The sequence below is a fragment of the Zingiber officinale genome, chromosome 1B (assembly GCF_018446385.1).
Source record: "Zingiber officinale cultivar Zhangliang chromosome 1B, Zo_v1.1, whole genome shotgun sequence".
NCBI classification, from domain to species: Eukaryota; Viridiplantae; Streptophyta; class Magnoliopsida; order Zingiberales; family Zingiberaceae; genus Zingiber; species Zingiber officinale.
In genome coordinates this window covers 61,978,515-61,999,867 of record NC_055986.1, presented here as the reverse complement: position 1 = coordinate 61,999,867, position 21,353 = coordinate 61,978,515, and positions in this window count along the sequence as shown.

Below are 21,353 nucleotides of genomic sequence, written 5' to 3'. Positions count from 1 at the left end.
GGTCACTTATGGTTGTCAAGTTACAAATTATGCTTCATGTTGTAACAAAAAAATCTAGAACCTTTCTTGAGGTTTCGACCAAGATGGAATAAAAGGTTTAGATCAAAATGTTGAAACCTAAACATGATTGTTTATGCTCCTTCATGATACATGATTTATTACATGTTGTTAGTTGAGTGTTCATGCTACATGTTGTATCAATAAAACCTAGGACTCTACCTTAGGTTTCGGCCAAGAGAGAATATAAGGTGTAGAGCAAGATTTTGAATCTAAACATGCTTATTTATGCTCCTTCATGATACATGATCTATTATATGTTGTTAGACAAGTTTTCATGCTACATGATGTATAAACAAAACCTAGAACCTTTCTTTAGGTTTCGGCCAAAGATGAACACAAGGTCTAGGGCAAGATTTTGAGACCTAACTATACTTGTTTTATGCTTCCTCATGATGTATGCTTTCTTATGCTATGTTAGGTTAAATATCCATGGCTTATGTTGCATGAAAACCTAGAAATACCACCTTGAAGTTTCGGCCAAGGTTGAATTAAAGGCTTAGAGAAAGTTGTTGACCTAACTATACTTGTTTTATGCTTCCTCATGATGTTTGCTTTCTTATGCTATGTTAGGTTAAATATCCATGGCTTATGTTGTATGAAAAACATAGAAATACCACCTTGAAGTTTCGGCCAAGGTTGAATTAAAGGCTTAGAGAAAGTTGTTGACCTAACTATTGTAGGATCGAAAAGAATTTAGATATCTCCACAATAGCATGATATTGTCCACTTTGGGACTGGGCCCTCATGGCTTTGCTCTTGGGCTCTCCCCAAAAGGCCTCATGCCAATGGAGATATCTTTTCTCTTATAAACCCATGATCTTTCCCATGTGTTTCCAATATGGGACTATGTTTGCAACCTTGCAACCCCAACAATCCCCCCCTCAAACAAAGGACCATAGGCTTCCCACGTCCGATCCTCGACCCACCAGGTCTTCCTGCCCCTCGGTCCACCCGACCTACTAGGACTTCCTTGCCTAGTCGCAACTAGGACTTCCTGCCTGGTGTCTGGTCCTCTTGATCCGAACATAGGAGCCCCCACTTTCTTTGTTCGAGGTCAATATTGTACTCACATGGCTCAATCAGACCATAGCTCTTGTGCACAGTCGGCGGTTAAACCTTCTGGCAGTCCGGGCTCTGATACCACTTGTAGGATCGAAAAGAATTTAGATATCTCTACAATAGCATGATATTGTCCACTTTGGGCCTGGGCCCTCATGGCTTTGCTCTTGGGCTCTCCCCAAAAGGCCTCATGCCAATGGAGATATTTTTTCTCTTATAAACCCATGATCTTTCCCATGTGTTTCCAATATGGGACTACGTTTGCAATCTTGCAACCCCAACAACTATACTTGTTTTATGCTTCCTCATGATGTATGCTTTCTTATGCTATGTTAGGATAAATATCCATGGCTTATGTTGCATGAAAAACCTAGAAATACCACCTTGATGTTTCGACCAAGTTAAGAGACAAGGTCTAGGGCAAAGTTTGGAAATGAAAACATGCTTGTTTATGCTCCTTTATGATACATGATCTCTTATATGTTGTTAGTTAAGAATTTTATGCTCCATGAGGTAGTAAAGGTTAAGAAACCCTACCTTGATGTTTCGGCCAAGTTGGGATACAAGGTCTAGGGCAAGGTTTTGAAATCTAGTCATGCTTGTATATGCTTCCTTATGATGTATGATCTTTAATATATGGTTAGTTTAAGTTTCATGCTTCATGTTGTATTTAAAAGTTTGAATACCTCACATTTAGGTTTCGGCCAAGGTTGAAATTGAGACCTAGAGCAAAGTTTTGAAACCTAACCATGCTTATTTATGCTTCCTTATAATATATGATTTTTTTTCATGTTGTTAGTTTCATGCTACATGTTGTAATAAAAAAATTGGAACCTCACCTTAAGGTTCGGCCAAGGATGATTTAGGGTTTGTAGGAAGATCAAAACCCCAACCATTCATGATAATAAATCTTTATGATATGCTTTAGGTTATGTGCACTTATGACATCATGTTATGATTCCTTATGATATGCTTTATGTATGTGCACTTATGACATCATGTTATGATTCCTTATGATATGCTTTATGTATGTGCACTTATGACATTATGTTATGATTCCTTATGATATACTTTATGTTATGTGCACCTCATGCTATTATGATATGTTATGAAAGGCTTATGTAAGATGAAAAGCCTAAGAGATGCTTCCCTTGAGATGGGATCAGGAGCTCTCTTTATGATATGATAAGAACATGAAATGTTATGATATGACAAGAACATGATATGTTATGATATGACATGATATGATATGCTATTTTACTTTATATGGCTTGTACCAAGGGTGGGCTTCATAAGCGCCCCTAGGTCGATCGTCTATGAAACGGGCCTAGTAAAAGGGATGGGCTCCTAAGTTGCCCCTAGGTCGATGGTCTATGAAACGGGCCTAGTTCCTAGTAGGTTCAAGATTAGCTACCTTGGATCTATTTAGGATGCGCACATTCATGTATGTATGTGGTACAAGCCGAGCCCTCATGTTGAGATTATGTTTAAGTATGTATATGATATATGTTTTCAAAAAGGACATCTTGCATATACTCATCTCATGTCACATGTTTTCAAAAGAACATCTTGCATCTACAAGTTCATGTTATATGTTTTCTTTTATGCTTACTTAAGATGCTCTTGAAAATATGTCAATGGTGCTTATATGATCATGTTATGACTTTATGTTATGCTCTCACATGCTATGATATGATCTTATGCTCTCACATGCTATGATATGATCTTATGCTCTCACATGCTATGATATGATCTTATGTTCTCACATGATATGATATGATTTGATGTTTATGATTTCACATGATATGATATGACTTTATGTTTATGTTCTCACATGATATGATATGACTTTATATTATGCTCTCATATGTTATGTTATGATTTGCCAAATGAACATGTTATCACTTTATGTTTATGCATGACTCAGGATTTTTGTGAGTAGGAAAGGAACTTACTAAGCCTATGGGGTTATAGTCTTTTATGTTTCCTTGTATTGATGAAAAAGGAAACGAATGGCTAGATTAAGAGGAGCAGCAGGAAGGGCAAGTGTGTGTGTGGCAGTGGCATGGTGAAAGAAAAAAAAAACTGCTTTATGTTATATGTTTTAAGTTTACATATGAACAATGTGTTGTCATTATGCTTTGATGGTACTTGCACTAGTATGGATAGTATGCACTTATGTTCTCCTTATTTCATGTTAGTATGCTGATGATATCATGAATCATGTTTCAAGTAGTTGATACTAATTAAGTTATATGCATGGACATTAGCATGTCTACATGTTCAATATGATAAGCATGATGTTTAGTGTAGTTAGTGTAGGAAAAAAATTTATAACTGTTTCCGCTGCCATGATTTTATATGTATGCACGTATGTAAGTAAGTAACCCCCGTCCCTCCTTGAGCAGTGGGAGGGCGGGTGTTACATGGAGGAATGTGAATATTTGATGGAGGAGTATTTTAAGCACATGAATGTCTCAATTATTTGGAGGTCATCACTTGGTAATTTCTCTAACTTCAAAACTTCCTCCATATTACATCTTTAGTTTTCATTATGATAATAAAAGATTTAAGTCTGGGGGTGTGTTAGGTTGTAGTTTAGTTTTCAGTTAGCTTTCTTTTTGCATAATAAAATTTTCTAGTTGCATCATTCATCACATCATGATTGTTTGTTCCTTAATGTAAAAATACTAACATGCTTGTTCTAGATTTCATATGGTTTATTGTTGACTTATGGTAATAGTATGTTTAGAGATCTATCTTTTTCTATCCATGTTTGCATGAAGTGAGTAATATTTTTACTGTAAGAGTTTGAGTGTTGGCCTTGTTTTAGGATCTTTTTACACTATGTCAAATTTTGAATATAGATAACTCTAAAAATAATCATGATTCATAGAACTAGACTAGTAGTTATGTTTCTAATGTAACCTCTCAATTACATTTTAGATATTGGATGTTCTCGGATCATGGCAACTCACATGGAAAAATTAAAATTCTTGCATTTGCATTTGTATATTTGCATGTGTTAGTTCTTCACCTATAGAGCATCAAAATCAAATCATATGAATAAGGGATAGAAAATAATTGCTGTGAGTAAAAATTAATAATTTATCCCTTTGAGACTGAGTTGGATTTATTATTTTCTTTAGGCTATTACTTAATGATGGACATTAGAATGAAAGTTTGGGATGATACTTTTTATACCTAGTGAGTTTTGAGCCTTATTGTGTGAAACACTTGTGATTTTTTATCACTCTAGAACTTGCTTCAAGTCTTTCAAAACTATTATACATAGTTGATTCATTTTTTTGAAGTTGTTCATGTTTCACATCTTGCCACTTGTTCTCACAATTTTTCTTTTCATTTGATCATCATATCACTTTATTTTTTCTCATGCTATATTATTTTTGGATGTGGATGTTTTGAATGCTATTATTGTTAGAATGTATACTAAAAGCCTAGCTTTTTGTATAAACATTTATTTTGAAATGAGAATCACATTGGTCAAATGTATGCATTTAGTTAAATGCAGTTGTCCATTTAATTTATATTGTAGATAACATAGTGTGTGATGTCACACAGAAGATCATGTTATCAGTCCTTATAAATTATAAATATAAGCTCACAACTAAGATGGATTGGGACAAACCATTAGAATGGTCGTAGTGTAATTTGATACTAGTTTTTCTTGACTATAAAATTACACTAGTACACTATGTGTGTATAGAGTAGGACAATTTCAGGTTGTTTCTTTTATACTAACTACATAAAAGAACAGAACCTCTGTTATTATGGATGTGCGTACTCTTAATCCCGATATAATAACAAGAAAATGTACTTAGTATTTATTTCTTTAATTTATCAAGGGATGATATTTATTTATTAAATCAATAGGCCCGATAAGTTGGGAAATAATATTATTTATATGGTGTGTTGTTGATTATAGAAGGAAACTGTGTCCTATTTATTAGGATGATGATGCCCCCTTGAGGAGCTCATAAGGATTGTCATATAAACCCTACAGGTGGACTTAGTTCCAACATGACAATAAAGTTGAGTGGTATTACTCTTAGAGCTAGATGTTAATTAAGTCAGTTGTTAGTAACTCATTTAATTAATGGACATTCGATATCTTAAACACAAGGAGATTAACGCACTCATGATAAGAAGGAGCCCATAATGTAATATGGGATTGGTGCGGTAGTTCAATAATAACTCTTTAGTGGTATGAGTTATTATTGATGAACTTGAGTTGGGTGTTCGGGTCGAACACAGGAAGCTCAAGCTCATCAGGAGGCCAAAACCAATTCCTCCTCGAGGTCCCTGTTGTAGCCTCTATGTATAAAGTCTCGTATCCACCCATGTCATCCTTATGGGCGGCCACATCCTTGCTTGGTGCCCAAGCAAGGGGACGACCAAGTTGGGTTTAAAAGTGGGGTTTTAATTTTTTAAATCTTTCCTTTTGGTCTATCTACAATGTTTTAAAAGAGAGATTTTAAATTTTAAAAACTTTTCTTTTTTGAAACCATCCACATGGTTTTAAAAGAGAGTTTTAAATTTAAAAAATCTTTCCTTTTGTAGCCATCTACAATGGTTTAAAAGAGAGATTTTATTTTTATTAAAACTTTCCTTTTTTGCAACCATGATTTAAAAAATAGATTTTAATTTTAAAAATCTTTCCTTTTTGTAGCCATCTACAATGTTTAAAAGAGGGATTTTTAATTTTAAAACTTTCCTTTTATAGTCATCTACAATAGGAAATTTAAAAGAGAGATTTTAATTGTTGTTAAAATCTTTCCTTTTTAGCCATTACCAAGGATTATAAAAGAGGATAGATGGTGCCTTAGAGGAAATAATCATCTACCCAATTTCTATTCCTCTTCTATTCTCCTTGTGGTTGGCCCCCTCATATTCTTATTCTCCCCTTGCTTTCTCACCTAAGGCCAGCGGCATCAAGAGCCTTCAACAATCTTGTGGTCGGCGGGTTGCAAGGAAGAAAGAAGAACAAGAGGTGGTGTTCCTAGCTTTGATCCCTTGGTGGTTGAAAGTCTTGGAAGAAAGAAGGCCTTGGGGTGGTTTTTACGTCTTGGTAGATCGTCGCCCACACGATGTCCAAGAGGAGGAGAGGAATACAATAGAAGATCAAGAGGTCTTTAAGATACAAAGAAAGGTATAACTAGCTAATTGTTTTCCCTGTGTACTACTTTAGTTTTCTTTTGTATGGATCCTGAAATACCAACACAAGAGGCTAGCGATTTTGTGCTTCGATTGAGGTCTCTGTAGTTAAACCTAGGGTTTACTATAAGGAGTTTAAATATTCAATTTTTTTGAAAGGCTTTGTTTAGGAAGTGGTGGATGATCCCATACTCAAGAAGGCTGAGTGCCTCGCCAATGACCTGGAAGCCAATCCTTGAAATATATATTTAATCAACTTCTGTAATATGGTTTAACTTTTGATAAACACATGGGTTGAACTTGGATTAATAATGTTAAGTTTCGTTTGTAATCCAAGTTTAACTTCTGAAAAGTACATGGATTTCTAGGAAAAGTTCTGTGCTTATACAAATTTTGTACAGGGGAAACAGAACGGAATTCTAGCAACACCCAACAATTGGTATTAAGGCTAGTTTTCTGCCTCTGTGTGTTTGGTTTTCAGTTAAATTATGCACTTTTCATACATAAATTTAGGCAGGATAATAGTAGGATGTGCAAATAGATTAACTCTGTGGTTGCAGGCATCTTAGTTCCAACTAATATGGCTCTATTGTGTTTGTGTGTGATTTGGACCCTTGGGCATGTCGATGGCATTTTATGTGTGTGCATGATTGTAATTATAAAATACAGCAGGAGCTGTATTAGTTTTAGGATTTTAGATTCTGTTCGATCTAGATTACATGTACATTCCCTTGTGGAATATAGGATCGATAAATGTAAAAATTTATTTTTGTCGCGGATCGTATCCTTGCGAGGCATGGTGTTATTTGAGGACTAGAGGTGCAGCAGAAAAGGAAGCAAGATAGATGCGATGACATGACCCATTGGCGACGGCTAGGGTTGGTGGCACACGGAGGACAGCTATGGATGAGGTTATAATAGTTGAAAAATTATTTTTCATATTTATTGCCTTTTATACTGTTTATATGTGCTGTGTGTGTGTGTGTGTGCATGTTAAAATTCCTCATTTTAAATAACTAAGTGGGAGAGGAATTATTTAAATTCCACGGTCTCCATTACTAATTTGTAAGTGATGCATTCAAACTTGCGCGTTGGTTACAAGTTCGTACTTTTTGAGATCTGTCCAAGCCTGCCTAATAGCGATTCTAGTAAAGAGGAGATTGAGTATCATAAGAAATAGGTCAAGGCAGATGAGATGGCGCGGTGTTACATTTTGTCTTCTATGTCAAATGTGCTTCAACATCAACATCAGGCCATACCTACCGCTTATGACATGATGCGCAATCTCAAGGAACTCTTCGGACACCAAAATCGGGTTGCTAGGAAAGAGGCTATAAGAAACTTGATGACGACTACCATGACTGAGGGGGCACCCGTAAGGGAACATATCCTCAAAATGATGTCTCTTTTGAATGAGATGGAAGTCCTTGGAGCAGATATCGATGGGGAAACCCAGGTCGATATCATTCTCCAAACGCTGCCTAAAAGTTTTGAGCAGTTCCGCCTGAACTACAACATGAACAAAAGGGTTTATTCGTTGGCAAAACTTCTAACAAAACTTCAAGTAGCAGAAGAGCTATTTCGTCAAAGTTCTCATATTCACATTGCTGAAAATGTTTCTGCTTCTAAGCCAAACGGAAGAAAGAAGAAAAAGAAACAAGTTGATTCAGCAAAGAAAGTGAATGATCTCTAGGGACTGGGCCGCATGCAGATGTGAAGATGCTAAAGGGCAAGTGCTTCACATGCAAGCAGTCTAGACATTGGAAAGTGGACTATTCTCGTAGAAAGGAGAATAATAAAGGTATATCTTATTCTCTAGTGGTTGAAACATGTTTAGTGGTGTTATCTACTGGTACCTGGTGTGTAGATATGGGAGCCACTGATCATGTCTGTAATTCATTGCAGGGGTTCCAGGAAACTCGACGACTACATGAAGGGGAGATTACCGTCTACATGGGCAATGCTACAAAAGTGGCGGCTGTTGTAGTGGGAGATGTTAATTTATCTTTTGATAGAAATAAAACATTGATTTTGAGAAATTATCTTTATGTACCATGGTTTAGAAAGAACTTGATTTCAGTTTCTAAACTATTTATGGATGGATATTCTGTTTCTTTTGATAACAAAGTAGTTGTCAAGAAAAATAGGGTAGTTATCTGTTCTGGTACGTTGGTTGGTAATTTGTATACTCTAAATCCAATAACTCCCACGATACAACAAATGGAAATTAATAACACATCTTCTAATTCTAATAAGAGAAAGCAACCTTTGGAAATAAACTAAACATATCTTTGGCATCTAAGGCTTGGTCATATTAACTTGAGTAGGATTCAAAGGCTAATTGCCGATGGACCTTTGGGTTCATTAGTGGTGGAAAATTTTCCAACCTTTAAATCTTGCTTGGAAGGAAAAATGACCAAGAGACCTTTTAAGGCCAAGGGGTATAAAGCCAAAGATGTATTGGAATTGGATCATTCTGATTTGTGTGGACCTATGACTATCCAGGCAAGAGGTGGTTTCGAATATTTTGTCTCTTTTATAGATGACTATTCGAGATACGGGTACATTTACTTGATGCACTGCAAGTCTGAGTGCTTGATAAGTTTAAAGAATACAAGGCTGATGTGGAGAAACATCATGGTAAAGGTATCAAGACACTACGGTTCGATCGTTGTGGCGAGTACCTCTTAGGAGAGTTTAGGAGTTACTTATCAGAGACCGGGATTCAATCCCAACTGTCTGCACCTGGTACACCCCAACAGAATGGCATGGCAGAATGAAGGAATAAGACTCTTATGGAAATGGTTAGATCAATGATGAGTTATTCAGAATTACCAAATTCATTTTGGAGATATGCTCTGGAAACGACAGTGTACATTCTGAACTTGGTACCTTCTAAGTCAGTAACCTCTACTCCCACAGAATTGTGGAATGGGCGTAAGCCTACTCTGAAACATATTCGGATTTGGGGTAGTCCAACACATGTGCTGAAGGAAGACGCTGATAAGTTGGAATCACGTATAAAAATTCGCTTGTTTGTGGGTTATCCTAAAGGAACGAAAGGTGACTTATTTTATAGTCCTAAAGATCAGAAGGTCATTGTTAGCACCAATGCTCGATTTTTAGAAGAGGACTATATAATGAAGCATAAGCCCATGAGTAAAATTATTCTTGAGGAAATAAGAGAAGATACGTCTACTTTAGTACCAACGGTACAAGATGAGATACCACAAGAAACTACAACACGTGTCACAAATGATACACAATTACAAGTAGTGCCTTGTCGTAGTTGGAGGATTGTTAGGCAACCTGATAGATTCATGTTTTTGGGAGAATCTTCGGACTTGATCCCGGGTGAACAAGAACCTGATCCCTGGACATATGATGAAGCACTCCAAGATAAAGATGCAGCATCTTAGCAAAGTGCAATGAACTCTGAAATAGAATCTATCTACTCTAATCAGGTCTGGGAGCTTGTAGAATCACTAAATGGTGTAAAAGCCATTGGATGTAAATGAGTTTAAAAAAGAAAAAGAGGGACAGATGGGAAGGTGGAAACCTTCAAAGCAAAGCTTGTTGCAAAAGGGTATACTCAGAAAGAGGGAATCGATTATGAGGAAACCTTTTCGTCGGTAGCCATGCTTAAGTCTATCCGGATTCTTTTATCTATTGCCGCTCATATCGATTATGAGATTTGGCAAATGGATGTCAAGATAGCTTTCCTTAATGGAAGTCTTGAAGAAAATATCTATATGAAGAAACCGAGGGATTCATTGCGAAGGGCAAAGAGCATCTTGTATGTAAGCTCAATCGGTCTATCTATGGACTGAAGCAAGCTTCGAGATCTTGGAACATCCAGTTTAATGAAGTGATCCAGTCTTATGGATTTATTCAGTGTCAGGATGAGTCTTGTGTATACAAGAAGAGTGACGGAAACGTGGTGGTATTTCTTGTACTATACGTAGATGACATTTTGCTCATTCGCAACAATGTCAAAGTGTTGTCAGACATAAGGGTATGGTTGTCCAAGCAGTTTGATATGAAGGATTTGGGAGAATGTGGACATATTCTTAGGATTAAAGTAATAAGGGATCGCAAGAAAAGAATGTTGTGCTTATCCCAAGCTTCATACATCGATACTATTCTAGCTCGTTTTAGCATGCAAAACTCCTAGAAAGGTTTTCTACCTTTTCAGCATGGAGTACCTTTATCCAAAGAAATGTCTCATAAAACATCAAAGGAAATAGAAGACATGAAGACAGTTCCTTATGCTTCGGTTGTAGGAAGCCTAATGTATGCGATGCTATGTATGAGACTGGATATCTGTTTTGTCATGGACATGGTTAGCATATATGAAAGTAACCCAAAACAAGGACATTGGACTGCCGTAAAGCATATATTAAAGTACCTGAAAAGGACTAGAGATTATATGCTAGTTTACCAGGAAGATGATTTGCTCCCTGTGGGTTACACGGATTCAGACTTCCAATCAGATAGGGACAATATAAGTCAACCTTAGGGTATGTGTTTACTTTGGGAGGTGGAGCCATAGCATGGAGGAGTGTTAAGTAGAAATGCGTTTCGGACTCTACCATGGAAGCTGAGTATGTGGCAGCCTCTCAGGCAGCCAAAGAAGTTATATGGCTTAGAAACTTCTTGATGGACTTAGATGTGATTCCTGGTTTTCCCAAAATTATCATAATTTATTGTGATAATAGTGGTGCAGTAGCAAACTCGAAGGAATCACGAGCCCATAAGGCAAGTAAACCCATTGAGTGCAAGTACCACCTAATACGAGACATCGTAAAAACGAGGAGAAGTTGTTATTGCCAAGATTGCATCAGCAGATAACCTGGATCGTTTCACTTAGGCCCTTCAGGTGAGAGCTTTTGATGGTCATGTTGAGGGGATGAGAATCAAATGTATGGCAGCATAGTCTTTTAGTATAAGTGGGAGATTGTTAGGATGTATACTAAAATCCTAGCTTTTTGTATGAATATTTATTTTGAAATGAAAATCACATTGCTCAAATGTCTGCATTTAGTAAAATGCAGTTGTCCATTTAATTTATATTATAGATAACATAGTGTGTGGTGTCACGATTACGATTCCACAAGTGCACGGATTCGTCGTCAGTAATAAAGATTATCGATCCCACGAGGACTGGTTATAAGCACTAGCAATGACTCACTTAGGATTAGCTATACTACCGATGGTTGTAAGTTATCTAAAGAAAAGAGATTGGGAAGTAGAAACGAGAACTAACAAAGAATAAGTAATTAACTTGGTTCGTGAAGAGTTCTAGGAGTTCAGTTTCATTGTGGTTCGTGAAGGGTAACTAACATTCTATCCTTTACTCATTGTCCATCAACATGCATTCGCTGAAAGCTAAAGCAACTATTCTTAAGTACCAAATAGAGAAGATCCCTATGAAACCCTGTTACGGTTTACCCCTGTCACTAGGGCGCCTTTGTATATCACAAGAATGCAACTCTAATTGATGTCATTAATGATAGAAATAAGGAGCTTAGTTTGGTCTCTTACTTCCTTGTGAAGAAGTTGCCTCTCCTTTCAGGGAAGTACCCTAGATGTCCGTGAACGGGTGATCCCTGTCACTAGGGCCCCTTGGGTGTACGATTTAAGATACTCTCTCTACGAGGTTAGCAATTCCTACGCAATCAATTAATACTCAACAAGCATGCATAATAGTTGAAACAAAGCAAGTGAAATCATCCAATGAATAGAGGAAAAAATATGAGTCTTACATCAAAACCAATCCACAACTACTCCCTAATTCTAGAACAAGGGATCTACTCTATAGACGCCGAAGAAAAACCCGAAGAGATAATGTAATTAAACATACAATCCTCAAACAGGAAGAGAGAAAGAAGAAGTATGCTTATCCAACAATGACGAGTGATCTTTGGATCCAATCCTTTGCTTCTGGAGTTGATGTGGTGATGAAGGATCGTTGGACAGAGGTCCTGGATGACGTGGAATGACACCAAGATGATTCATCCTTTCACGACTCGCTTCCCGGCTCCTCCCCCCTTCCCCCCCTTCCCCCCCTTCTTGAGGAGAAGGGTTAAAACCCTTTTATAGGCTAGGGCATGACTGCGGCTGTATGACCGTGCGGATGTGGAACGGTCGTGCCCTCTTCTGCTTCTGGCTGTGCTGCACGGTCGTGACAATTGGCACGCCCGTGTGGACCTGGGGCTCGGCTCTTGGGACATGGCCGTGCAGGATTGCATGAACGTGTACTGCTTGGTTACAGTCGTGGGGGGGGGGCACGGTCGTGCAGGATTGCACGACCATGCAAAGATCTGTCTCTGGTTGGCCGCACGGCTGTGCAAGAGTTGCACGACCATGCACTTCTCTTTTGTTGTTTGGCCACACGGTCGTGCGAGGTTGCACTATCGTGTTCTCTGGCTTGTTTCGGTGCGTCGACAATCACTATTTTTGCTCCGAAAGTTGTCCCTATCAACACAAAACCAAACAAAGAGCAGATATCCGAACAAAAGAGAATTTATGATGAGTATATGATTAAAGAGACCATCATGCAAAGAATTATATGTATAAAGCAAGTGAATGTGCGTTAAAACATGCATAAACGATCATAATATTTACGCACATCACACCCCCAGGCTTGAACCTTTGCTTGTCCTCAAGCAAAACGCTACAGACTATGTTCATGAGCTTCTGGTAGTGTTTCATAATCCCTAGTACATTCGCCTAACTCTATCAACTAGTTTCATTATAAGCACGATTGTGGAGTAACCTAAGTATGGCCTAATCATAAGTTCTTTGTGCTCGGTGCTATAAGTAACTCAAACACTTCAAGTTTCAATTCTCTATCTTAGTTAAGTTGTCATACAATTGAGTTCCTAATGTTCCCCGTGATAGGCACTTACTTGCCACACACTTGGTTCATTTTCCTTAAATTAAACAAAGTCTCAAAGGATACTATTCGGGATCAAGAGAAACATAACATCTATTTCTCTAGTAACCTAACTCGATCTCAAAGGGGTGAATTGTTAGTTTCCACTTATGACAACTATTTTTTATCCCTTATTCAATTTTTTTTTTAGTGCTAAAGAGGTGTAGCACTAATCATAAATGCGAAATGCATATGTTGGGATTTAGATTTTTCCAAATGAGCTTCTATGATCCGGGCCATCCAGTAACCAAAATGTAAATAAGAAATCACCATGGGAACAAAAGTAGTAAACAATTTGGATGAATCATAACTATTTCAAAATATTTCTATTATTCAAGCTTAAGTACTTAATTGTAGTGAAAATAAGATCCTTAAGGTGAGGTCAAGACTTTGTTAGGATGTATACTAAAAGCCTAGCTTTTAGTATAAACATTTATCTAGAAATAAGAATCACATTGGTCAAATGTCTACGTTTATGATAAATGTAGTTGTTCAATTAATTTATATTGTAGATAACATGGTGTGTGGTGTCACACACAGAGGATCATGTTATCAGTACCTTATAAATTATAAACAGTAGCTCACGATCAAAATGGAAAGGAACAAACCATTGGAAGGTCGTAGTGTAATTAGGTATTAGTTTATCTTAACTATATAATTACACTAGTATACATAGAGTGTATTGAGTAGGACCATTAGAGGTCGTTTCTTTTATACTGACTTTATAAAGGAACAAAGACCTCAGTTATTATGGAAGTGTGTGCTCTTAATCCTAATATAATAACAAGCACATATATTTGAAATTTATTTCTTTAATTTATCAATGGGTGAGATTTAGTTCGATAAATCAATAAGCCCGATAAGTTGGGAAATGATATCACTTATAGTGTGTGTTGTTGATTATAGAAGGAAACTGTGTCCTAGTAATCTAGGTTGAGAATGTCCTCAAGAGGAGCTCATAAGGATTATCATATTAAACCCTGTAGGTGAACTTAGTCCGACATGACGATAAGGTTGAGTGGTACTACTCTTGGACTAAGATATTAATTAAATGAGTTGTCAGTAACTCACTTAATTAGTGGACATTCGACATCTTAAACACAAGGAGACTAACACACTCATAATAAGAAGGAGCCCAAAAATGTAATTTGGGATTGGTGCGGTAGTTCAATAATAGTTCTCTAGTGGAATGAATTATTATTGATAAAATTAAGTTGAGTGTTCGGGGCGAACACGGGATGCTTAATTTTATCGGGAGACCAAAACCAATTCCTCCTCTCGGTCCCTATCGTAGCCTCTTGTATATAGAGATTTATACCCACCACATACCCACCTTCTTACCCATCCAATGGGACCGGCCAAGCTAGCTTGGAACCCAAGCTAGGGTCGGCCAAGACCAAGTGGATGAGCCAAGTTGGTGGCCGGCCAAAGCTTGGGTCCCAAGCTTAGGTGGCCGGCCACTAGAATATTAAAAAGGATTTTTATTAAAATTATTTCTTATGTGGATATCATGGTTTTAAAAGAGAGTTTAAAAATTAAAAATTTCCTTTTATAGCTTTCTACAAAAGATTAAGAGAAGAGATTAATCCCTTTCCTTATTTGTAGATTAAAAGGATGGTTTTAATTTTTGGTAAAAACTTTCCTTATTTGTAAATCATCTACATGTTTAAAAGAGAGTTTAAAATTTGAAATCTTTCCTTATTTGTTGATTAAAAAGTGGATTTTAAATTTTAAGAAAACTTTGCTTTTTAACCATGTTCATGATTTAAAAGAGAGTTTAAAAATTAAATATTCTCTTTTATAAGTTTTTACAAAAGATTAAGAAAAAATTTGATATATTTCCTTATTTGTAGATTAAAAGATATTTTAATTTTTTGAGATAACTTTCTTTTTATCCACATGTTTAAAAGAAAATTTTTAATTTATTAAATTTCCTTTTTATAAACCAATCAAGGGATAAAATTATTGGAGAAATTTTTATAAAACAAATTAGGAAGTTTTAATTCTTGTTTAATTAAAATTCTCCTTGATTTGGGGAAATAAGTGGTCGGCCATGTTATAATGAAAAGAAGAATTATTTTTAATTAAATAAATTTTTCTTTTTCATGGCAAAAGAATTAAGGAAGTTTTTATTTAAATTTCCTTATTTGCCAAGATCAAGGATTATAAAAGAGGGGGTAGAGGAGACTTTATGGTGAACAACCTCTATTATTTTTCTCCCTCTTTTCTTCCTTGGTGTGGCCGGCCCTTCTCTTTTCTCTTCTCTCCATCCTTGTGGCCGAACCTCACATCTTCTTGGAGATCAAGTGGTGGCCGGATTCTAGCTTGGAGAAGGAGAGAAAGCTTGTATCCCTTGGAGCATTAGTGGTGTTTTCTCTTCATCCTTGGAGAAGCTCTTGTTGTGGCCGAACCTTGCAAGGAGGAGAAGAAGGTGCTTTGGTGGTTTCTCATCTTGGAAGATCGTTGCCCACACAACGTCCGAGGTTAGAAGAGAAATAAGGTAGAAGACCTAGAGATTTTTGCTTGCAAAAGAAAAGGTATACTAGTATTTAATTTCCGCATCATACTAGTTCTATCTTCACGTAAAAATATCAAATACAAGAGGCATGCAATTCTAGTATTTCGAATTTGTTTTCGATGTTGTGTTCTTTTGTTTTTCTTTTCCTTGTGATTTAATTATTCTTTTCGGTTGACCTAAAGTTATTTAAGGAAATTAAATATTAGCTTTCCTTAAAAGGCTTTGTCTAGGCGGTGGTGGTTGTTCCCATATCCAAGAAGGCCATGTGCCTCGCCATGCAGTCCTAGAAGCCAATTTTGGAAATTAATATTTAATGTAATAAATAACATAGGTGATTTGGATCGAACGTGTTAAGTTCCGCAGGAGATCCAAGTCTAAACCTAAAAGAACAAATAGATTAAACTTTGGATCAAACGTGTTAAGTTCCGCAGGCGATCCAAGTTTAATTTAAAAGGACACATGGTAGCTAGGAAAGGTTCAGATCTTTGTACAAAATTTTTGTACAGTGGAACCATTAGGTTTTCCGAGTAGCAACCAATAGACTTATACCAAACTCCATACAATACTTAACTTATTTCATGCTATTAAAGATAGAGAAAGGAGATACACCAAACATACTAACACTATATTGACAACGCATGAACTAAGAAAATGCTAGTCATTTTGCTATCGGACAAGTAGCAGAAAAAGTAGAAGGTTTAATGTTCTCAAATATGCCTCAAAATTTAAAGTGCAAATGAGATGCAAATAGAAATATAAAACTAATAAAATACGAATAAACTAAGCAGACTAATAAAATATGCAGAAAAAAAAAAAAACTTGACTCGACTCAGGTTGTGCAAACATAACACCCCCCCTCCCAGACTTAGACTTTTCATCGGGACGATGAAATCAAAACGACCGATGAGGCTAAAGGTTGGGGAGGTCTGGAAGCTCAGGATAAGTCTCAGCTACTCATCTCAGGTTCCTTACCTATTTATGATATGCAAACAACTCATCAATACTACTCTAAAAGTTCCTCATATACCACCTAAAATCTTCGTTCCAAACCAATCTCTTTCTATGAGCTTCTATAAATTCAAGCATTCGTGTGCATAATTCTCTCTCACTCTTAAAGCACTCCTGCAAACACTTAAATTGCTCATCCTTCATGCAAATGTTTCTAACGAACAATCCATTATTTTGTTCTAAGTCATGATGAAGAAAGTCAATGATAGGGCAAAATTCTTGAAAATCGAGTCACAAAATATCTCGACTAACCGAAGGTATATTTCTAGAGAGGGAGGTTGGAGGTAGGTTAATCTGTTGCTTTGCTAAAGTCAAACACCAATTCTCCTTAACATGAATCATGGTCAAAGCCGGGTTGGGCAATCTAAGGGGAAAACTATCCTTAATCACAAGACTATACCGATATTCCTCCCGGCGAATCAAACGATTGGTTAAACAAAAATTCAAATCCATTTGATAAACACCCTCAATCATTTCAAGACCACTCAGATCATAGCCTAGTATAACCACAATAAGAGTAAGCAATCCTTCTAAGATAATAGGGGCAGAGGAAGAAGCCCTTCCTAATGCTATCAAGTGTCTTAAAAAGAAATATCCAGAATTAATAGACACATTTTATATCATTGCCCATAAACAGTACAAGTCTGAAAGTCTCACAATTCCATCTTTACCACCCCTTCCAAATATCGTGTTCCTCAACATCATATGGACATATCGAAAAATTGGGTTAATGATATGTTAACGATCCGCAAGTGTACGGATACGTCGTCAGTAATAAAGAAAGATATCGTATCCACAGGGACTGGTATACCCACTAAATATATCTCAAAATGAATTAGATAAACAACTAATCAATTGATTTATAACAACTAAGTGAAACTATAGAAAAGTAAAGTATAAAAACAAGAATAAGGGCTACGATAAAAGGGTTGTTCTAAGAGTTTTGGTTTATTTGTAATGTCATTCAATGTAAATGATCTACCAAGTCTTATTCCTCAACTGTCCATCATTTGTAGAAGGTTGTCGATTCTCTCTTGCAATATACAATCGGCTTAGGACTAAAATCTATATCTAAATGTGATCAATTAGGAATGATTCCTATGATGTTCTTACACGAGCTTGCCTGTCACATGTGTCCCTCGTAAAATCAACATAGAAATTCATTACTTCTCAACCAAATCAAGATATAAAAGATTAACACATACAACTATCCTACCCCCTTGAATGACCTTATTTCACCCTCAAGATTATCCCTCAATCGTCCTTACATGGGCATATCTGTCACGTACGTCCCTCGGAAAATCAAATGAGGAATTACCTCTACGAGTTCCACAAGACACTCAAACATTCAATCAAGAATGGTAATTAAGATCAATCACATCCATCCACACAAGATCAAATGGATACAAAATAGGACAATATCATAGAAATAGGAAATTGGCAAATTCACAAGAGTTTACATCAAATCACATTACAAATACTCCCTCCATCCTAGAACAAAGAGATCTAATCCATAGAACAAGAAAAGAAATCCAAAGACAAGAAGTTTACAAGCATCTTGATCCCACACCCAAGAAGATAAGGGAAGAAACGCTTATTTACGATGAAGAACCATCTTCAGATCCAATCCTCATTCCCCGGAGTCGATTCGTTGAAGATCCGCCCTTAGATCGCTGGAAAATCCCTCCAAGAAAGTGGAGGAATGCCCAAATCTTGATTTCTCCCAAAAGGGAAAACTCCCCCTTTCAAATGAAGAAGAAACCCTTATATAGAGCTGGGGTTTGGGCGCCACACGGCCCCGAGGCATGGCCATGTGAAGTTCACACGACCTGGTTCATTCCCTTCACTGCCCAGGTGACATGGGCATGTGATGTTCACACGGCCATGGCATGCTCTACCACTACCCCTTGCACGATCGTGTAGATCTACACGGCCTGCTCTGCCTCTGGCTCTGGAACTCTTGCACGGCCGTGTCTGGGGCACGGCCAGGGCTTTCTTAGCTTCTGGGAATGTTGCACGGTCGTGTGACACACACGACCATGCACTGCTTTGGCTCTGGAAGGCTTGTACGGTCATGTGATACTCACACGACCTGGACACTCCTTCATTCTGCCAGTGCTTCAGGGGTGAGGATCACCACACGGCCTGGGAAACTCCCCATGACAGGGTCGTGTGGAACTCAGGGATGGTACCTTCCTCCTTTGTTCAATTGTAGATTTTTGCCTCGAACATCAATTCTTCTCTAAAATCGACTCCTGCATACAGAAAATGCACAAAAGCATATCTCCGAACAAAAAGAGTGAATATGTTAAAAGCAAAGCTGGAAGTACAAAAATTCATAGATAAAGCACGCGCAAAATATGTGAATGTGCGTCAAAACATACTAAATAAGTGTATATAATCTACGCACATCACACCCCCAGACTTAAACTTTTGCTTGTCCTCAAGAAAAAATGTTGCAATCTTAATTCATATGCTTTACAATGCATTCATAATCCCTAATGTACTTTCCTAACTCTATCAAAAAGTTTCATTAACAAGCATGATCATGGAAATAAGTCAAGTATGACTCAAGCATAAGTCTCTTGTGCACAGTGGAAAAAGTGACTCAAACTTTTCAAGTTTCAATCTATGCCCTAGTCAAGTCGTCATCCAAATGAGTTCCTAATGTTTCCGGTGATAGGCACTTACCTGCCACACACTTGGTTTATATTTCTTAATCAACCCAAGGTCTCAAAGGCGTGCTCAATCTCAAGAGAAGCTAAGTAGTCATTTTCCCAGTAACCTAACTCGGTCTCAAAGGGGTGGCTTACTAGATTCCACTCACTACAATTGTTTTTTATATCCCTTATTCACTTCTTTTTTTTTTCACTTTTTTCCTCTTTTATATAAGTATTTTCATTGTGCAAAACTTATTTACAAATGTACTTTTAGCACAAATGTTGGGATATTTTGATTTTTCCAAATGAGCTTACATGATTTGAGCATCATCCAGTAACCAAAATAAAGTTTGAGAAATCACCATGGAAACCAAGTACTAAACAAACAAGATGAATCATGACTATTTCAATGATATCAACTATCCAAACTCAAGTATAGTGAAGGTAGGATTCTTAAGGTCAAGCCAAATCTCAAACTTATCTCCATATGATACTTAGCTTATTTAATGCTACCCAAGATAGAGAAAAGAAATACACTAAGCATACTACTAGCATCATTTACAACATCATGAATCAAGATAATAAACATGCTAACATTTTCACTAACAAGACAAGAAAGCATATAAGTGAAGTTTGATGTTCTCAAGATGTATGCCACAGGTTTCTTTAAAAGATAGTCAAGTGACTATCAAAACAATCCAAGCAAAACAAGAACAAATGCAAAACAAAATAAACTGCAGAACCAAACAGAAAATACAAAAAAATTTAGGTTTTCAAACCCCCCCAGACTTAAACTTTTCATCGTCCCGATGAAATTAATATGGTGGAGGAGGTGGTAAATCAGGGAATTCAGGAAGTGGAAAAGGAAAGGCATTAATAAACCACTTTACTTCATCTCTAAAAAACTTATTATATTCAAACAATTTATCTATATCATCCTGCAAAAATTTCATAAAGCCTCTAAAATCTTCATTAAATTCCATTTGAGCTCTATAAGACTTCATAATTCTAGAAATCTTTTCACACAATTCTCTCTCACTTTTAAAATATTCTTACAATTTTTAAAATTGTTCCTCTTCCATGCGTTCTTTACTTGCAATAAAATTGCTAGTCGAATCCAAATCATTATGAATATTGCCCAAAACAGAATGAAGTTCTTCGAAATTAAAACCATGAACATCACGACTAACCGAAGGAACATTCTTGAAACAAAATTTGACAACAATTTAGATTGTTGACTTGCTAATTTTAACCGCCAATTTTCCTTATTATGAATAGTAGTGAGATCATGATTGGGCAATCTTAAAGGGAAATTGTTCTTAATAAGAAGACTATATTCATGTTCTTCACGCCTTATCATCTTTGTTGTTAAACATGAATTCAAGTATAATCTACAAGAATTATCAATCATTTCTAATTCACTTAAATCACACACTAACATCAAAGCTATTTAAGTTAACAATCCTCCTAAAACAATAGGTGTAGTAGAATCTGATTTTCCCAATTTTAACAAATGCTTAAGAAAGAAATAACCAGAATTAATTGCAACATTTTCAACCATTGCCCACAAACAATACAAGTCCACAAGTCTTACTAACGCCTCTTTATCCTCTCTCCCAAATATAGTATTTTTCATAACTAAATAAAAAGATCTAAAAATGAGATTAATAATATGAGGAGCTCTAGAATTGTGAGGGTTAAAATGTGATTATTCAAAAATTTATTGCCAAACACATGAATTCACAAATTTAGGTAAGATCATAAACACACCATCCTTTGGAAATTCATAACAAATATTAAAATCACTTAACGTCCATTCATAATCTTCATTAAGTAGTCAAAATTTTAGTTTTCCCCCACCTTGAACATTATCAACTGTTATAGAGCTTAAAAATTCAAAAATAATTCTAGGGTAAGTAGGGTATTTCATATTTAT